Source organism: Triticum dicoccoides, chromosome 4A, assembly GCF_002162155.2.
Source record: "Triticum dicoccoides isolate Atlit2015 ecotype Zavitan chromosome 4A, WEW_v2.0, whole genome shotgun sequence".
In the NCBI taxonomy this organism is placed as follows: domain Eukaryota; kingdom Viridiplantae; phylum Streptophyta; class Magnoliopsida; order Poales; family Poaceae; genus Triticum; species Triticum dicoccoides.
In genome coordinates, this window is record NC_041386.1 from 543,524,803 (window position 1) to 543,543,473 (window position 18,671).

Below are 18,671 nucleotides of genomic sequence, written 5' to 3' on the forward strand. Positions count from 1 at the left end.
TAAAAATGGCAGCAGTTCTCGTGAGCGCTAAAGTTTCTGTTTTTTATAGCAAGATTAACAAGACTTTCCCCAAGTCTTCCCAACGGTTCTACTTGGCACAAACACTAATTAAACAAAAAAAACACAACCAAAACGGAGGCTAGATAAATTATTTATTACTAAACAGTAGAAAAAATCAAGGAATAAAAATAAAATTTGGTTGCCTCCCAACAAGCGCTATCGTTTAACGCCCCTAGCTAGGCATAAAAAGCAAGGATAGATCTAGGTATTGCAATCTTTGGTAGGCAATCCATAAGTGGCTCTCATAGTAGATTCATAAGGTAATTTAATTTTATTTCTAGGAAAGTGTTCCATGCTTTTCCTTAACGGAAATTGGAATCTAATATTTCCTTCCTTCATATCAATAATTGCACCAATCGTTATAAGGAAATGTCTACCAAGAATAATAGGACATGAAGGATTGCAATATATGTCAAGAACAATAAAATCTACGGGCACATAGTTCCTATTTTCAATAATAATAACATCATTAATTCTTCCCATAGGTTTCTTAATAGTGGAATCCGCAAGGTGCAAGTTTAAAGAGCAATCATCAAAATCACGGAAACCTAACAAATCACACAAAGTCTTTGGAATCGTGGAAACACTAGCACCCAAATCACACAAAGCATAGCATTCATGATCTTTAATTTTAATTTTAATAGTTGGTTCCCACTCATCATAAATTTTTCTAGGGATAGAAACTTCCAACTCAAGTTTTTCTTCATAAGATTGCATCAAAGCATCAACGATATGTTTGGTAAAAGCTTTATTTTGACTATAAGCATGGGGAGAATTTAGCACAGATTGCAACAAGGAAATACAATCTATCAAAGAGCAGCTATCATAATTAAATTCCTTGAAATCCAAAATAGTAGGTTCATTAACATCTAGAGTTTAATCTCTTCAATCCCACTTTTATCAAATTTAGCATCAAGATCTAAAAACTCTGAATTTTTGGAATGCCTTCTAGGTAAAGGTGGATCATATTCAGTCCCATCATTATCAAGATTCATATTGAGAAACAAAGATTTAATAGGGGACACATCAATAACTTTTAGATCTTCATCTTTATTATCATGGAAACTAGAAGAACACACTCTTATAATGGAATCTTTCTTAGCACGCATCCTAGTGGTTCTTTCTTTGCACTCATCAATGGAAATTCTCATGGCTTTGATAGACTCACTGATATCATGCTTAGGAGGAATAGATCTAAGTTTTAAAGAATCAACATCAAGAGAAATTCTATCAACGTTCCTAGCCAAATCATCAACTTTAAGCAATTTCTCTTCAAGCAAAGCATTGAAATTCTTTTGTAAATTCATAAATTTCTTAACACTAGTCTCAAATTCATAGGGCATATTATTAAAATTTCCATAAGAATTGTTGTAGGAATTACCATAATTATTAGAGGAATTACTAGGATAAGGCCTAGGATTAAAGTTTCCTCTATACGCGTTGTTACCAAAATTATTCCTACCAACAAAATTCACATCCATAGATTCATTATTATTCTCATTCAAAGTAGACAAAGGCATATCATTAGGATCAGAAGAAACACTCTGAGTAGCAAATAATTTCATAAGTTCATCCAACTTTCCACTCAAAACATTAATTTCTTCTATCGCATGCACTTTTTTATTAGTAGATCTTTCAGTGTGCCATTGAGAATAATTCACCATAATATTATCTAGGAGTTTAGTAGCTTCTCCTAAAGTGATTTCCATAAAAGTGCCTCCCACGGCCAAATCTAAAAGATTTCTAGAAGCAGAATTCAATCCGGCATAAAATTTATGTATAATCATCCACAAATTCAAACTATGTGTTGGGCAATTACGTATCATTAATTTCATCCTCTCCCAAGCTTGTGCAACATGTTCATGATCAAGTTGCTTAAAATGCATAATGTCGTTTCTAAGAGATATGATCTTAGCGAGAGGAAAATACTTAGAGATAAAAGCATCTTTGCACTTATTCCAAGAATCAATAGTATTTTTTGGCAAAGACGAAAACCAAGCTTTAGCACAATCTCTAAGCGAAAAAGGAAATAGCTTCAATTTAACAATATCATTGTCCACATCTTTCTTCTTTTGCATATCACACAAATCAACGAAGCTATTTAGATGGGTAGCAGCATCTTCACTAGGAAGGCCGGAAATGGATCTTTCATGACAAGATTCAGTAAGGCAGCATTAATTTTACAAGATTCAGCATCGGTACGAGGAGCAATCGGAGTGCTAATAAAATCATTGTTGTTGGTATTGGTAAAGTCACACAATTTAGTGTTATCTTGAGCCATCGTAACAAAAAAGCAATCCAACACACAAGCAAACGAGGAACGGGCAAAAAAAGAGGCAAATAGAGAAAGAGAGGGAGGATAGAGAGAGAGGGCGAATAAAACAGCAAGGGTGAAGTGGGGGAGAGGAAAATGAGAGGCAAATGGCAAATAATGTAATGCGGGAGATAAGGGTTTGTGATGAGTACTTGGTATGTTAACTTTTGCGTAGACCTCCCCGGCAACGGCGCCAGAAATCCTTCTTGCTACCTCTTGAGCACTACGTTGGTTTTCCCTTGAAGAGGAAAGGGTAATGCAGCAAAGTAGGTAAGTATTTCCCTCAGTTTTCGAGAACCAAGGTATCAAACCCGTAGGAGGCTACGCACGAGTCCCTCGCACCTACACAAAACAAATAAATCCTCGCAACCAACGCGATAAGGGGTTTGCAATCCCTACACGGTCACTTACGAGAGTGAGATCTAATAGATAAGGTAAGATAATATTTTTGGTATTTTTATGATAAAGATGCAAAGTAAAATAAAAGCAAAGTAAAAAAGCAAAGGAAATAACTAAGTGTTGGAAGATTAATATGATGGAAGATAGACCCGGGGGCCATAGGTTTCACTAGTGGCTTCTCTCAAGAGCATAAGTATTTTACGGTGGGTGAACAAATTACTGTTGAGAAATTGACAGAATTGAGCATAGTTATGAGAATATCTAGGTATGATCATGTATATAGGCATCATGTCCGAGACAAGTAGACCGACTCCTCCCTACAGCTACTACTATTACTCCACACATCGACCGCTATCCAACATGCATCTAGAGTATTAAGTTCATAAGAACAGAGTAACGCCTTAAGCAAGATAACATGATGTAGAGGGATAAATTCATGCAATATGGTAAAAAAACCATCTTGTTATCCTCGATGGCAACAATACAATACGTGCCTTGCTGCCCCTACTGTCACTAGGAAAGGACACCGCAAGATTGAACCCAAAGCTAAGCACTTCTCGCATTGCAAGAAAGATCAATCTAGTAGGCCAAACCAAACTGATAATTCGAAGAGACTTGCAAAGATAACCAATCATACATAAAAGAATTCAGGGAAGATTCAAATATTGTTGATAGATAAACTTGATCATAAACCCATAATTCATTGGTCTCAACAAGCACACTGCAAAAGAAGATTACATCGAATAGATCTCCACAAGAGGGGGGAGAACATTGTATTGAGATCCAAAAACAGAGAAGAAGCCATCTAGCTAATAACTATGGACCCGAAGGTCTGAGGTAAACTACTCACACTTCATCGGAGAGGCTATGGTGTTGATGTAGAAGCCCTCTGTGATCGATGCCCCCTCCGGCGGAGCTCCGGAACAGGCCCCAAGATGGGATCTCATGGATACAAAAAGTTACGGTGGTGGAATTAGGGTTTTGGCCCCGTCTCTGATCGTTTGAGGGTACATAGGTATATATAGGAGGAAGGAGTACGTCCATGGAGCAACAGGGGGCCCACGAGGGTGGAGCGCGCGTTTGGGGGGTAGGGGCGCCCCCCTACCTCGTGGCTTCCCTGTTGGTTGCTTGACGTAGGGTCCAAGTCTCCTGGATCTTGTTCGTTCCAAAAATCACGTTCCCGAAGGTTTCATTCCGTTTGGACTCCGTTTGATATTCTCTTTATGTGAAACTATGAAATAGGCAAGAAAACAACAATTGTGGGCTGGGCCTCCGGTTAATAGGTTAGTCCCAAAAATAATATAATAGTGAATAATAAAGCCCAATGATGTCCAAAATAGAAGATAATATAGCATGGAACAATCAAAAATTATAGATACGTTGGAGACGTATCACCCGCACGCGCGCCGGCCGCCCTGGTCGCGCCCGCGCCCATGACCCCGCTCCGGCTCGGCTCACTGCCGCCGGCCCCTGTCCCGCATCACCACGGCACTGCCGTCACCGCCGTCGCTCGCCCCCGCTCTATTGCTCCTTCCCCGTGTGCCACGCCGCCGCCTCATCCCTGCCATCCCGCTACTCGCCGCCCCTGCCGCTCATCGCCACCGCTGCTGGCCACTCCGTCATGCGTCGCGCCGCACGCGCCACGCTGCCCAGCCTGCAGCCCGCCCCCTCGCGCGACCCCTGCCGCCTTCGGTTGGCCTCGCCGGAGCCGTTTTCGGCCGGCCTCGTCGCAGCCCCGGGCGTGCGCCCGAACGAACCAGCACCCGTGCCCGCTAACGCCGGCGCCCGCTAAAGCCCCTATGGGCCTATGACAGAGGGGCCCCGCCCACAGAATGTTAAAAAAAGAATAAGAAGAAAGAAATAATAATAATAATAAATAATTAAAATAATTAATTAACTAAATAATTAACTTAATTAGTTCTGTTTAAATTAACTAATTATGATTAATTAACCTAATTAACTTCTGTTAATTAACTAAACAGTCTATGACCAGTGGGACCCACATGTCAGTTTGACCCAGTCAACACCTCTGTTGACTGCTGACGTCATGCTGACGTCATGATGACATCAGCAATCACTATTCTAGATAATGTTGAATTAAAATAATTAAATAAATTCTAAAAATGATTAAATCTTTTAAAATTAATATAAAATAAATCGTAGCTCGGATGGAAAAACTTTGTACATGAAAGTTGCTCAAAACGACGAGACAAATCCGGATACGCAGCCCGTTTGTCTGCCACGCATCCCTAGCATAGAGAACACGCAACTTTCCTCCCCGGTTCGTCTGTCCAAAAACGCAAAACACTTGGAATACTTTCCCGGATGTTTCCCCCCTTCGCCGGTAGCACCTAGTAGTGCGTTAGGTCATTCCTAGCACCGCGTATTGCCATGTTATGCTTTGTGCTACTTTGATTGCTCTGTTATTTATTGTGTTCCCCCTCCATTACTTCTTTCCGGTAGACCCCGAGACCGTGGTTGAACCGAGATATTAGTATTTGATCTGAGTCTGGCCGCTGGCCTATACGCACTAACCAACTACGCGAGGACAGTTATGGGCACTCGACGTCGTGGTATCAGCCAAAGCCTTCATGACGTCAGCGACTGAGTGGCGCGCACCGGGTTGGACCACATAACGCAACTTCCTTTGTAATGGAGGTTGCTAGGTCTACTCACCGGCCGCGTACGCAACGTGCAGGTGTGCAATGGGCGATAGGCCCAGACCCCGGCGCGCATAGGATTTAGACCGGCGTGCTGACCTCTCTGTTGTGCCTAGGTGGGGCTGCGACATGTTGATCATCCGAGGCCGGGCATGACCCAGGAAAGTGTGTCCGGCCAAAGGGGATCGAGCATGTTGGGAAATGTGGTGCACCCCTGCAGGGAAGTTTATCTATTCGAATAGTCGTGTCCCTCGGTAAAAGGACGACCCGAAGTTGTACCTTGACCTTATGACAACTAGAACCGGATACTTAATAAAACACACCCTTTCAAGTGCCAGATACAACCCGGTGATCGCTCTCTAACAGGGCGACAAGGAGAGGATCGCCGGGTAGGATTATGCTATGCGATGATACTTGGTGAACTTACCATCTACTCTCTTCCACATGCTTCAAGATGGAGGTGGCCAGAAGCGTAGTCTTCGATAGGACTAGCTATCCCCCTCTTACTCTGGAATTCTGTAGTTCAGTAGATATTACCCATTTCATTGAATATGTAGTGTAGATCCTTGCTTGCGAGTACTTTGGATGAGTACTCACGGTTGCTTTCCTACTTCTTTTTCCCCTTTTCCCGGTTACTGCGATCATATGATGGAGTCCAGGAGCCAGAGGTTCCCGAGGATGGTTCTACACGGAGTTCGACTTCGAGGAGTAGTTAGGAGGTCCTAGGCAGGAGGCCTTGCCTTTTTGATCGTTGCTACTTTTGTGCTAGCCTTCTTAAGGCAAACTTGTTTAACTTATGTCTGTACTCAGATATTATTGCTTCCGCTGACTCTTGTGCATTCGAGCCTATGTATTCCAGCCCTCGAGGCCCCTGGCTTGTAATATAAAGCTTGTATTATTTTATTTTGTGTCTAGAGCTGTGTTGTGATATCTTCCTGTGAGTCCTTGATCTTGATCGTACACATTTGCGTGTATGATTAGTGTACGGTCAAATTGAGGGCGTCACAGTGTAGTTAAATGCATAGGACGGTGTAATTTCATGTCTGTGGATGCCATTGTGTTAGTGTTATACTTGTTTCATGTAGAGTTAGCGGAGATGTGTAGTGGACACTACTACTGGTTAGTAGCATAGTCCACACTAGAACATTAGTCTTGATTGCCAAGCCTTCCTTAGCTGTCAACCCAATGATACGTCTCCAACGTATCTATAATTTTTTATTGCTTCATGCCATATTATATTCTGTTTTGGATGATTAATGGGCTTTTTTATACACTTTTATATTATTTTTGGGACTAACCTATTAACCGGAGGCCCAGTCCAGAATTGCTATTGTTTTGCCTATTTCAGAGTTTCACAGAAAAAAAATATCAAACGGAGTCCAAACGGAATGAAACCTTCGGGAACGTGATTTTCGGAATGAATGTGATCTAGAGGACTTGGACCCTACGTCAAGAAAGCTACCAGGAAGGCACGAGGTAGGGGGCGCGCCTACCCCCCAGGTGCGCCCTCCACCCTCGTGGGGCCCACATTGCTCCACCGACGTACTTCTTCCTCCTATATATACCTACGTACCCCCAAACTACCAGATACGGAGCCAAAAACCTAATTCCACCGCCGCAACCTTCCGTACCCATGAGATCCCATCTTGGGGCCTATTCCGGAGCTCCGCCGGAGGGGGCATCGATCACGGAGGGCTTCTACATCAACACCATAGCCTCTCCGATGATGTGTGAGTAGTTTACCTCAGACCTTCGGGTCCATAGTTATTATCTAGATGGCTTCTTCTCTCTTTTTGGATCTCAATACAAAGTTCTCCATGATTCTCGTGGAGATCTATTCGATGTAATCTTCTTTTGCAGTGTGTTTGTTGAGACCGATGAATTGTGGGTATATGATCAAGTTTATCTATGAACAATATTTGAATCTTCTCTGAATTCTTTTATGTATGATTGGTTATCTTTGCAAGTCTCTTTGAATTATCAGTTTGGTTTGGCCTACTAGATTGATCTTTCTTGCAATGGGATAAGTGCTTAGCTTTGGGTTCAATCTTGCGATGTCCTTTCCCAGTGACTGTAGGGGCAGCAAGGCACGTATTTTTATTGTTTCCATCGAGGATAACAAGATGGGGTTTATATCATATTACATGAGTTTATCCCTCTACATCATGTCATCTTACTTAAAGCGTTACTCTGTTCCTTTGAACTTAATACTCTAGATGCATGCTGGATAGCGGTCGATGTGTGGAGTAATAGTAGTAGATGCAGGCAGGAGTCGGTCTACTTGTCTCGGACGTGATGCCTATATACATGATCATACCTAGATATTCTCATAACTATGCTCAATTTTGTCAATTGCTCAACAGTAATTTGTTTACCCACTGTAATACTTATGCTCTCGAGAGAAGCCACTAGTGAAACCTATGGCCCCGGGTCTATTTTCCATCATATTAATCTCCCGTTAACAAGCTATTTCTGGTGCCATTTTTATTTCGCTTTATTTACTTTGCATCTTTATCATAAAAATACCAAAAATATTATCTTATCATATCTATAAGATCTTACTTTCGTAAGTGACCGTGAAGGTATTGACAACCCCTTTATTGCGTTGGTTGCGAGGATTTTATTTGTTTGTGTAGGTGCGAGGGACTCGTGCGTGGCCTCCTACTGGATTGATACCTTGGTTCTCAAAAACTGAGGGAAATACTTAAGCTACTTTGTTGCATCACCCTTTCCTCTTCAAGGGAAAACCAATGCAGTGCTCAAGAGGTAGCAAGAGTCAACATACCAAGTACCCATCACAAACCCTTATCTCCCGCATTACATTATTTTCCATTTGCCTATCGTTTTCCTCTCCCCCACTTCACCCTTGCCGTTTTATTTGCCCTCTCTTTCCGTTTGCCTTCCTCCTTCTTTTTGCCCTTGCACTTTCTATTGTTATGTCTGAAATTGGGGAAATTATTGTCGATACGGACAATAATAATATCATGGAAAATTCGGATGCTCCTGCTGAAGAACACCCTATCTTACATACAAAATAATCTGAATTGGTAGTGGTAGTATTATTGGAAAAGGAGTTATCCAAGATTTCTTTACTTGTGCCGGTGCTTTGCCTTCTATGGGTAGTTCTATTCTTCATAGAACTAGTAGTCTTGTGGACGCTATCTCCATGCTTGTAGTTGAACTTGAAAGACAATTTATGCACATGCATCCTTGCATACAAAGGATTTTCCTAGAATTTTCTAATATTGAGCATTTTTCTGTTAAGCGTGTCGCTACTATCTTTTTGGCTCATGAGTTCAGATTTATAATAAAAGAGGCCAAAGAAATCTTTGCGCATTATAGGGTGGGCGCTGGCAGTCCTCCCATAGAGGCTATTCTCTTTGATCAAGAATAAATAATGTGTTTTCAATCTCTAGACTATGTTGCTTTCAATGAAAATCTTAGAAAGAGGGTTCCTACCAATGTTCTAGTTGATAGAATTTCTGAACTTAATAATGATTTGGCTATTCTAAATAATGAGCTAGGATATTCTCTCAAGTATAGGCTCACAAAGTTCTGTCAAAAGAATGCTTATAATGATGAATTGGTTGTGCAATACGAAGGGCCAAAGGAAGAACCTATACCAACTAAAGTTGATCTTGGGGACTTTTGTCCCATTAAATTTAGCCCTTTGGTTTACTTTTTCTTGCCTCAAAGAAAACTTGCTGCTGGACGTAGAGAATATGAAATGAGTTTTAATGATCTATCCTATTATTATGGCGATACCTAAATCTATCCACGCTATTATGCCTAGCTAGTGGCGTTAAACGATAGCGCTTGTTGGGAGGCAACCCAATTTTATTTTCATTCCTTGCTTTTTGCTCCTGTTTAGTAATAATAATTTATCTAGCCTCTGTTTTGGTTGTGTTTTTGTGTTTAATTAGTGTTTGTGCCAAGTAGAACCGTTGGAAAGACTTGGGAAAGTCTTTTTGATCTTGCTGTAAAAAACAGAAACTTTAGCGCTCACGAGAACTGCTTCCATTTTTATTTGGAAAGTGATATTTAGTTAATTATTTTTACATATGATTAATAGATAAATTCCTCACGTCCAGAAATTTATTTTAGAATTTTTGGGGTTCCAGAACTTGCGTTAGCTACAGATTACTACAGACTGTTCTGTTTTTGACAGATTCTGTTTTTCGTGTGTTGTTTGCTTATTTTGATGAATCTATGGCTAGTAAAAGAGTTTATAAACCATAGAGAAGTTTGAATACAGTAGGTTTAACACCAATATAAATAAAGAATGAGTTCATTACAGTAACTTGAAGTGGTGTTTTGTTTTCTTTCGCTAACGGAGCTCACGAGATTTTCTGTTAAGTTTTGTGTTGTGAAGTTTTCAAGTTTTGGGTAAAAGATTTGATGGATTATGGAACAAGGAGTGCCAAGAGCCTAAGCTTGGGGATTCCCATGGCACCCCAAGATAATCTAAGGATACATAAAAGCCAAAGCTTGGGGATGCACCGGAAGGCATCCCCTCTTTCGTCTACTTCCATCAGTAACTTTACTTGGAGCTATATTTTTATTCACCACATGATATATATGTGTTTTGCTTGGAGCGTCTTGTATTATTTGAGTCTTTATTTGTTAGTGTACCACAATCATCTTTTCTGTACACACCTTTTGAGACAAACACACATGATTCGGAATTTATTAGAATACTCTATGCGCTTCACTTATATCTTTTGAGCTATATAGTTTTTGCTCTAGTGCTTCACTTATATCTTTTAGAGCACGGTGGTGGATTTGTTTTTTAGAAACTATTATTCTCTAATGCTTCACTTATATTATTTTGAGAGTCTTAAACAACATGGTAATTTGCTTAAATTGGGAAATTAATCCTAATATGCTAAGTATTCGAGACTAGTAAAAAAACTTTCTTATGAGTGTGCTGAATAGTAAGAGAAGTTTGATGATTGATGATTGTTTTGAGATATGGAGGTAGTGATATTAAAGTTTTGCTAGTTGAGTAGTTGTGAAATTGAGAAATACTTGTGTTGAAGTTTGCAAGTCCCGTAGCATGCACGTATGGTAAACGTTATGTAACAAATTTGAAACATGAGGTGTTCTTTGATTGTCTTCCTTATGAGTGGCGGTCGGGGACGAGCGATGGTCTTTTCCTACCAATATATCCCCCTAGGAGCATGCGTGTAGTGCTTGGTTTTTGATGACTTGTAGATTTTTGCAATAAGTATATGAGTTCTTTATGACTAATGTTAAGTCCATGGATTATACGCACTCTTACCCTTCCATCATTGCTAGCCTCTTCGGTACCGTGCATTGCCCTTTCTCACATTGAGAGTTGGTGCAAACTTCGCCGGTGCATCCAAACCCCGTGATATGATACGCTCTTTCACACATAAACCTCCTTATATCTTCCTCAAAATAGCCACCATATCTACCTATTATGGCATTTCCATAGCCATTCCGAGATATATTGCCATGCAACTTTCCACCGTTCCGTTTATCATGACACGTTCATCATTGTCATATTGCTTTGCATAATCATGTAGTTGACATCGTATTTGTGACAAACCCACCATTCATAATTTTTCATACATGTCACTCTTGATTCATTGCTATCCCGGTATATCACCGGAGGCATTCATATAGAGTCATACTTTGTTCTAGTATCGAGTTGTAATCAATGAGTTGTAAATAAATAGAAGTGTGGTGATCATCATTCATAGAGTATTGTCCCAAAAAAAGGCCAAATAAAAAAAAGGAAGGCCCAAAAAAATAAAAAGGGACAATGCTACTATCCTTTTTTTCCACACTTGTGCTTCAAAATAGCACCATGATTTTCATGATAGAGAGTCTCTTGTTTTGTCACTTTCATATATTAGTGGGAATTTTTCATTATAGGACTTGGCTTGTATATTCCAACAATGGGCTTCCTCAAATGCCCTAGGTCTTCGTGAGCAAGCAAGTTGGATGCACACCCACTTAGTTTCTTTTGTTGAGCTTTCATGCATTTATAGCTCTAGTGCATCCGTTGCATGGCAATCTCTACTCCTTACATTAACATCAATCGATGGGCATCTCCATAGCCCGTTGATTAGCCACGTCGATGTGAGACTTTCTCCTTTTTTGTCTTCTCCACATAACCCCCATCATTATATTCTATTCCACCAATAGTGCTATATCCATGGCTCACGCTCATGTATTGCGTGAAGGTTGAATTTTTTTGAGATTACTAAAGAATGAAACAATTGCTTGGCTTGTCATCGGGGTTGTACATGATGAGAGCATTCTTGTGTGACGAAAATGGAGCATGAGTAAACTATATTATTTTGTAGGGATGAACTTTCTTTGGCCATGTTATTTTGAGAAGACATAATTGCTTAGTTAGTATGCTTGAAGTATTATTGCTTTTATGTCAATATTAAACTTTTATCTTGAATCTTTCGGATCTGAATATTCATACCATAATTAAGAGGGTTACATTAAAAAAATTATACCAAGTAGCATTCCGCATCAAAAATTCTGTTTTTATCATTTACCTACTCGAGGACGAGCAGGAATTAAGCTTGGGGATGCTTGATACGTCTCCAACATATCTATAATTTTTTATTGCTTCATGTTATATTATATTTTGTTTTGGATGATTAATGGGCTTTGTTATACACTTTTATCTTATTTTTGGGATTAACCTATTAACCGGAGGCCCAGCCCAGAATTGTTGTTTTTTAGCCTATTTCAGAGTTTCACAGAAAAAGAATATCAAACGGAGTCCAAACGGAATGAAACCTTCGGGAACGTGATTTTCGGAACGAACATGGTCTAGAGGACTTGGACCCTACATCAAGAAAGCTACCAGGAAGGCACGAGGTAGGGGGTGCGCCTACCCCCCAGGCACGCCCACCACCCTCGTGGGGCCCACGTGCTCCAATGACGTACTTCTTCCTCCTATATATACCTATGTACCCCCAAACTACCAGATACGGAGCCAAAAACCTAATTCCACCGCCGCAACCTTCTGTACCCGTGAGATCCCACCTTGGGGCCTTTTCCGGAGCTCCGCCGGAGGGGGCATCGATCACAGAGGGCTTATACATCAACACCATAGCCTCTCTGATGATGTGTGAGTAGTTTACCTCAGACCTTCTGGTCCACAGTTATTAGCTAGATGGCTTCTTCTCTCTTTTTGGATATCAATACAAAGTTCTCCATGATTCTCGTGGAGATCTATTCGATGTAATCTTCTTTTGCGGTGTGTTTGTTGAGACCGATGAATTGTGGGTTTATGATCAAGTCTATCTATGAATAATATTTGAATCTTCTCTGAATTCTTTTATGTATGGTTGGTTATCTTTGCAAGTCTCTTCGAATTATCAGTTTGGTTTAGCCTACTAGATTGATCTTTCTTGCAATGGGAGAAGTGCTTAGCTTTGGGTTCAATCTTGCGGTGTCCTTTCCTAGTGACAGTAGGGGTAGCAAGGCACGTATTGTATTGTTGCCATCGAGGATAACAAGATGGGGTTTATATCATATTGCATGAGTTTATCCCTCTACATCATGTTATCTTACTTAAAGCGTTACTCTGTTCCTTTGAACTTAATACTCTAGATGCATGCTAGATAGTGGTCGATGTGTGGAGTAATAGTAGTAGATGCAGGCAGGAGTCAGTCTACTTGTCTCGGACGTGATGCCTATATACATGATCATACCTAGATATTCTCATAACTATGCTCAATTCTGTCAATTGCTCAATAGTAATTTGTTTACCCACCGTAATACTTATGCTCTCGAGAGAAGCCACTAGTGAAACCTATGGCCCCCGGGTCTATTTTCCATCATATTAATCTCCCGTTAACAAGCTATTTCTGGTGCCGTTTTTATTTCGCTTTATTTACTTTGCATCTTTATCATAAAAACACCAAAAATATTATCTTATCATATCTATCAGATCTCACTTTCGTAAGTGACCATGAAGGGATTGACAACCCTTTTATTGTGTTGGTTGCGAGGATTTTATTTGTTTGTGTAGGTGCGAGGGACTCGTGCATGGCCTCCTATTAGATTGATACCTTGGTTCTCAAAAACTGAGGGAAATACTTACGCTACTTTGCTGCATCACCCTTTCCTTTTCAAGGGAAAACCAACGCAGTGCTCAAGAGGTAGCACCTAACCCTCTCCCTTCATTGAATCATATATATTACCTTCCTATCATGCTACTTCATTTTTGGAATCTCCATCTTGATCAATATCCTATTATCCATCCACTCTTAATTTGTTTTGGATGTCATTTGGATTTACTTGTGCTTCGGTATTTATTTGATTTTCATTTGCTATCGTTACGACGAATAGGGAGTGACGACGATGTGGAATATGGACAGAACCAAGTTACCGAAGAAGGACTCAACAATGAAGGCATGCCTCCTTCTTGATCATACTTATCCTATGTTTTACAAAATTGCATTGTGTTTTATCGTTACTATATGCATGCTATTTTAATTCTCGTAGCTAGCGTGTCGATTGACACATTACCTTGATCCGCTTGTCGCCTATTCATTTGACACCTGAGTAGAATTATACTATTCTGGTAGAGTAGAATTTCTTAGCCATGCTTATCATTCTATAGGTGCTTTGATGAATGACCCCTGAGTCATTAACAGTTGAAACTTAACGCTGAGCTAGGCCAGTTGGCCCTTGTTGACCCTTTCTATCCTCTTCTACTCCGGGTGAAACTTACCATCTGAATATTGGTGCGGGCGACAGCTGAATCAAGGATTGAAGGAGCGATTGGCTGCCCTTCACGAGTTGAAGGGGGCAATCAGTCGTCCGTGCCGCATGAGGCCTAATAAGTCTTGGATTTGAAGATTGTGTTAACAGTATAGCCACATGCTATATGGGCACTAGCTTGGTTGATTAGTTAGTTCACCCTTATTGCCATCATCGCCGTACCGCGGATGGGATAGCTGCCTTGTGAGGAGTGTCCTCGGCACAAAAGGGGGGCCCAGACTGTGAATTGTGGTTACTTTCGTGTTGAAACCTAGTGCGCTTGGCACAGTAAGTTTGGTCTAATGAAAGACCTCGTCACAATCTCCCTGCTGGTATACCAAATGGTGTACTACGACAGCGGCCACTGGTGGAAACAAGTCGGGATTGTGTCATGTGGGTAAAGTGTACAACCTCTGTAGAGTGTAAAACTATCCAATAGCCATGTCCACGGTCATGGACGACACATGAATCTTTCTTGACATACGGGACCTGTCTTGCTTATTCTCTCATTGCCCCTATTCTTGGAACCTATGAAGAGTGTCAGTTGATCGAGGATCCTCACTTTGATGAAAGTTATTTTGGAGATGAAACATGTTTTCATCAAAACCTGCTTTTATTCAACTGCTATATTTTTTGAAACAAAATTAGCATTTATGCAAATGAGCCATACAGCCATCCGTTGAAGCCACATGTAGCTATTAGGTCCTTCCCCGAGGGAGGCATGTTGAGTACGTAATGTACTCATGGAAATAATTTTGTTGACAACAGAGTTCCATGAAGACGAAGGTGATGATTATGAAAACTATGGCGATCCGTAGGAGTGAGGTCATGTGGACTACATCGACTGCCTGTGGCTGAGATGGAGTCGCTACGCATTTGTACTTTTTGCTGTTTTCTGATTGTAATAAATGTCATGAGACATTTCTCTATATGTATGTCGTGTGGCAATATTTATTAAACTTGTAATACATTTACATATTGTGCAATGATACCATTTCACTGTGTTCTCAACAATGATCCTGGGGTTGACAAATATACACAGGAGGGTCTGGAAGTTAATTCCAGGTTCCCACAGAAAACTCAATTCATCACAAGGAAATAGAGGGGGAGAAACATCATAAGATCCAACTATAATAGCAAAGCTCGCGGTACATCAAGATCGTGCCATATCAAGAACACGAGAGAGAGAGAGAGAGAGAGAGAGAGAGAGAGAGAGATCAAACACATAGCTACTGGTACATACCCTCAGCCCCGAGGGTGAACTACCCGCTCCTCGTCATGGAGAGCGGCGGGATGATGAAGATGGCCACCGGTGATGGATCCCCCCTCCGGCAGGGTGCCGGAACAGGGTCCCGATTGGTTTTTGGTGGCTACAGAGGCTTGCGGCAGCAGAATTCCCGATCTAGGTTATTTTCCGGAGGTTTGGGGATTTATAAGAGAGGTTGGCATCGAGAACAAGTCAGGGGGCCCCACAGGGAGTCCACGAGGCAGGGGGTGTGTCCCAGGGGGTGGGCGCGCCCTCCACCCTCATGGGGCCCACGGGACTCCCCTCCGGTAACTCATCGTTCCAGTATTTTTTATATTTTCTAGAAAAAATCTCCGTTGATTTTCAGCACATTCTGAGAACTTTTATTTCTGCACAAAAACAACATCATGGTAGTTCTGCTGAAAACAGCGTCAGTCCGGGTTAGTTCTAACCAAATCATACCAAAATCATGTAAAAATATTATAAACATGGCATGAATACATCAAAAATTATAGATATGTTGCAGACGTATCACCTGCATCTACTACTATTACTCCACACATCGACCACTATCTAGCATGCATCTAGTGTATTAAATTCATGGAGAAACGGGGTAATGCAATAAGAACGATGACATGATGTAGACAAGATCTATCTATGTAGAGATAAACCCTATCATTTTATCCTTAGTAGCAACGATACATACGTGTCGGTTCCCTTTCTGTCACTGGGATCAAGCATCGTAAGATTGAACCCATTACAAAGCACCTCTTCCCATTGCAAGATAAATAGATCAAGTTGTCCAAACAAAACCCAAATATCGGAGAAGAAATATGAGGCTATAAGAGATCATGCATAAAAGAGATCAAAGAAACTCAAATACTTTCATGGATATAAAAACATAGATCTGATCATAAACTCAAAGTTCATCGATCCCAACAAACACACCGCAAAAGAGTTACATGATATGGATCTCCAAGAGACCATTGTATTGAGAATCAAGAGAGAGATGAAGCCATCTAGCTACTACCTACGAACCTGAAGGTCTACAGAGAACTACTCACGCATCATCAGAGAGGCACCAATGAAGGTGGTGAACCCCATCCGAGATGGTGTCTAGATTGGATCTGGTGGTTTTGGACTCTGCGGCGGCTGGATGAATATTTCGTCGACTCCCCTAGGGTTCTAGAAATATTGGGGTATTTATAGAGCAAAGAGGCGGTCTGGGGGGCACCCGAGGTGGGCACAACCCACCAGGGCGCGCCTGGGCCTCCTGGCGTGCCCTGGTGGGTTGTGCCTCCCTCAGGGCACCCCCCAGACGCAGCCAGGGCCTGTTGTGTTCCTTCTGGCCCATAAAAATTCTCCATAAAGTTTCGTGGCATTTAGACTCCGTTTGATATTGATTTTCCGCGATGTAAAAAACATGAAAAAACAGCAACTGGTACTTGGCACTATGTCAATAGGTTAGCACCAAAAAATAATATAAAATGACCATAAAATGATTATAAAACATTCAAGATTGATAATATAACAACATGAAACAATCAAAAATTATAGATACCTTGAAGACGTATCAACTGCTCGGTCTAGCCGGACCTTGACATTGGCCCTCCCGCTACGCCGATTATCGTATGTGTATGGGAGTCTTGCGAAACCAAGATCACCGAGACCACACACTTCCAAAACATCATGAAAATCAATCATCTATCCCGCCGAACGAGGTGTTTTAGAGAAGTGTTCAAAACTCCACATAGCCTCGTTGAAGTCACCGATTACCATCCATGGCATGTCAGCCTGGTGGTGAAGATCACGGAGGAGGGATCACATAAGATGACGGTCCTCCGTCCGAGGCTCGTCGTAGACGCAGGTAAGCCTTCAAGGTGGCTCACCCTCTGCAGCAGTCACGTACACATCAATATAACGACGATTCATAGCTTTTACATCCACACTCAAAGACTCATGCCAATACAAAGCAAGACCACCACTTAGACCAACAATATCTATGGCATCAAAACCACTTAAACCTAACCGAGCACGATATCTTTTCATTTTATTTCTAGACTGTCTAGTCTCACAAAGAAAAATGATACTAGGGGAATGAGTTTGAACCAGACTCACAAGATCTCGAACTGTCCGAGGGTTCCTCCCACCTCGACAGTTCTAGCTTAGTATATTCATTGCTCCTGACGGGGCTCTGCTGGCCCTGTCAGGTCGGCGGCGGCCCCATGGCCGACTGCCTCCGTAATGTTGTTCCTCTCCTCTATGTCCTGGTCCTGGATCATGCCCTCCATCCCGGCGTGCTGTATCTCCTGGTTTCCCTCCGTTCTGCCATTCATCCCGGCCTACAACCGCCAGTTCATTGCGGTAGGGGCCTCGGTTCTCCCATCATCAGGCTTCAGGTGAGCGGCTACCACACCGGTCTCCGGCAGAGTCATGCCCGCAGGGGTCGAAGCCAACGACATCACAGAAGGAGCGAACTTTCTCGACGGCGCAGTTGCAAGAGAAGAGCGATCTGGCAGTTTGCTAGGTTTCCAGAAGACCCCTGTTTCGGCTTCAGGGCGTTTAATATAGGCAGGATCCTCCGATTACCGAAAAGGGTTTTCCCCCGCTTTATATTATAAAGCACCAGACACACGATCACAGGGTAACTGCCGGGGCGAACGGCACAACAAGCCCAAAAGGGAAAAAAAAGAAATAAAAGCCAACAATGGCAGCTCGGCAAGCACAAATGATCCGCCACCGCTGCGCCCTCCACCTTCGTCCCACCACACGCCATGGCACCGGCCCGCCGCATACCAAGCAGCACCTCCAAGAAGGAATGCAACGCCAACGACGCTGCTGCCCGGACGAGTCCTAGGGTTTCCCCCGGCATACGGAGGGGAGCGGGTGATGGGTAGCGCCGACGCCCTTCAAGAAGGAATGATGGCACCCTCAGGTGTCACCGCGTCGGAGCATGAAGAACCGGCAAAGATTTCTCCCACATCCCCAAGCACCGCTACCCACTCGAACCGGGGCCATCCAACCATCAAGCCACCCGCAAGCACGCGCCACCACGGTCTTGGACACATCCACGCCGCCCCGCTGCGAACACCACCACGAGGCCAAGGAGGCCGGAAAGAAGCGCCAAGCGACGGGAGGAACCACACCGAAGCCAAGCGGGAGGGAACCACCTCCCCCGCCGACGTGCGGGAGGCCCGAGCCCCCGGCGACGTCGTGGTCGCCGACCGGACGT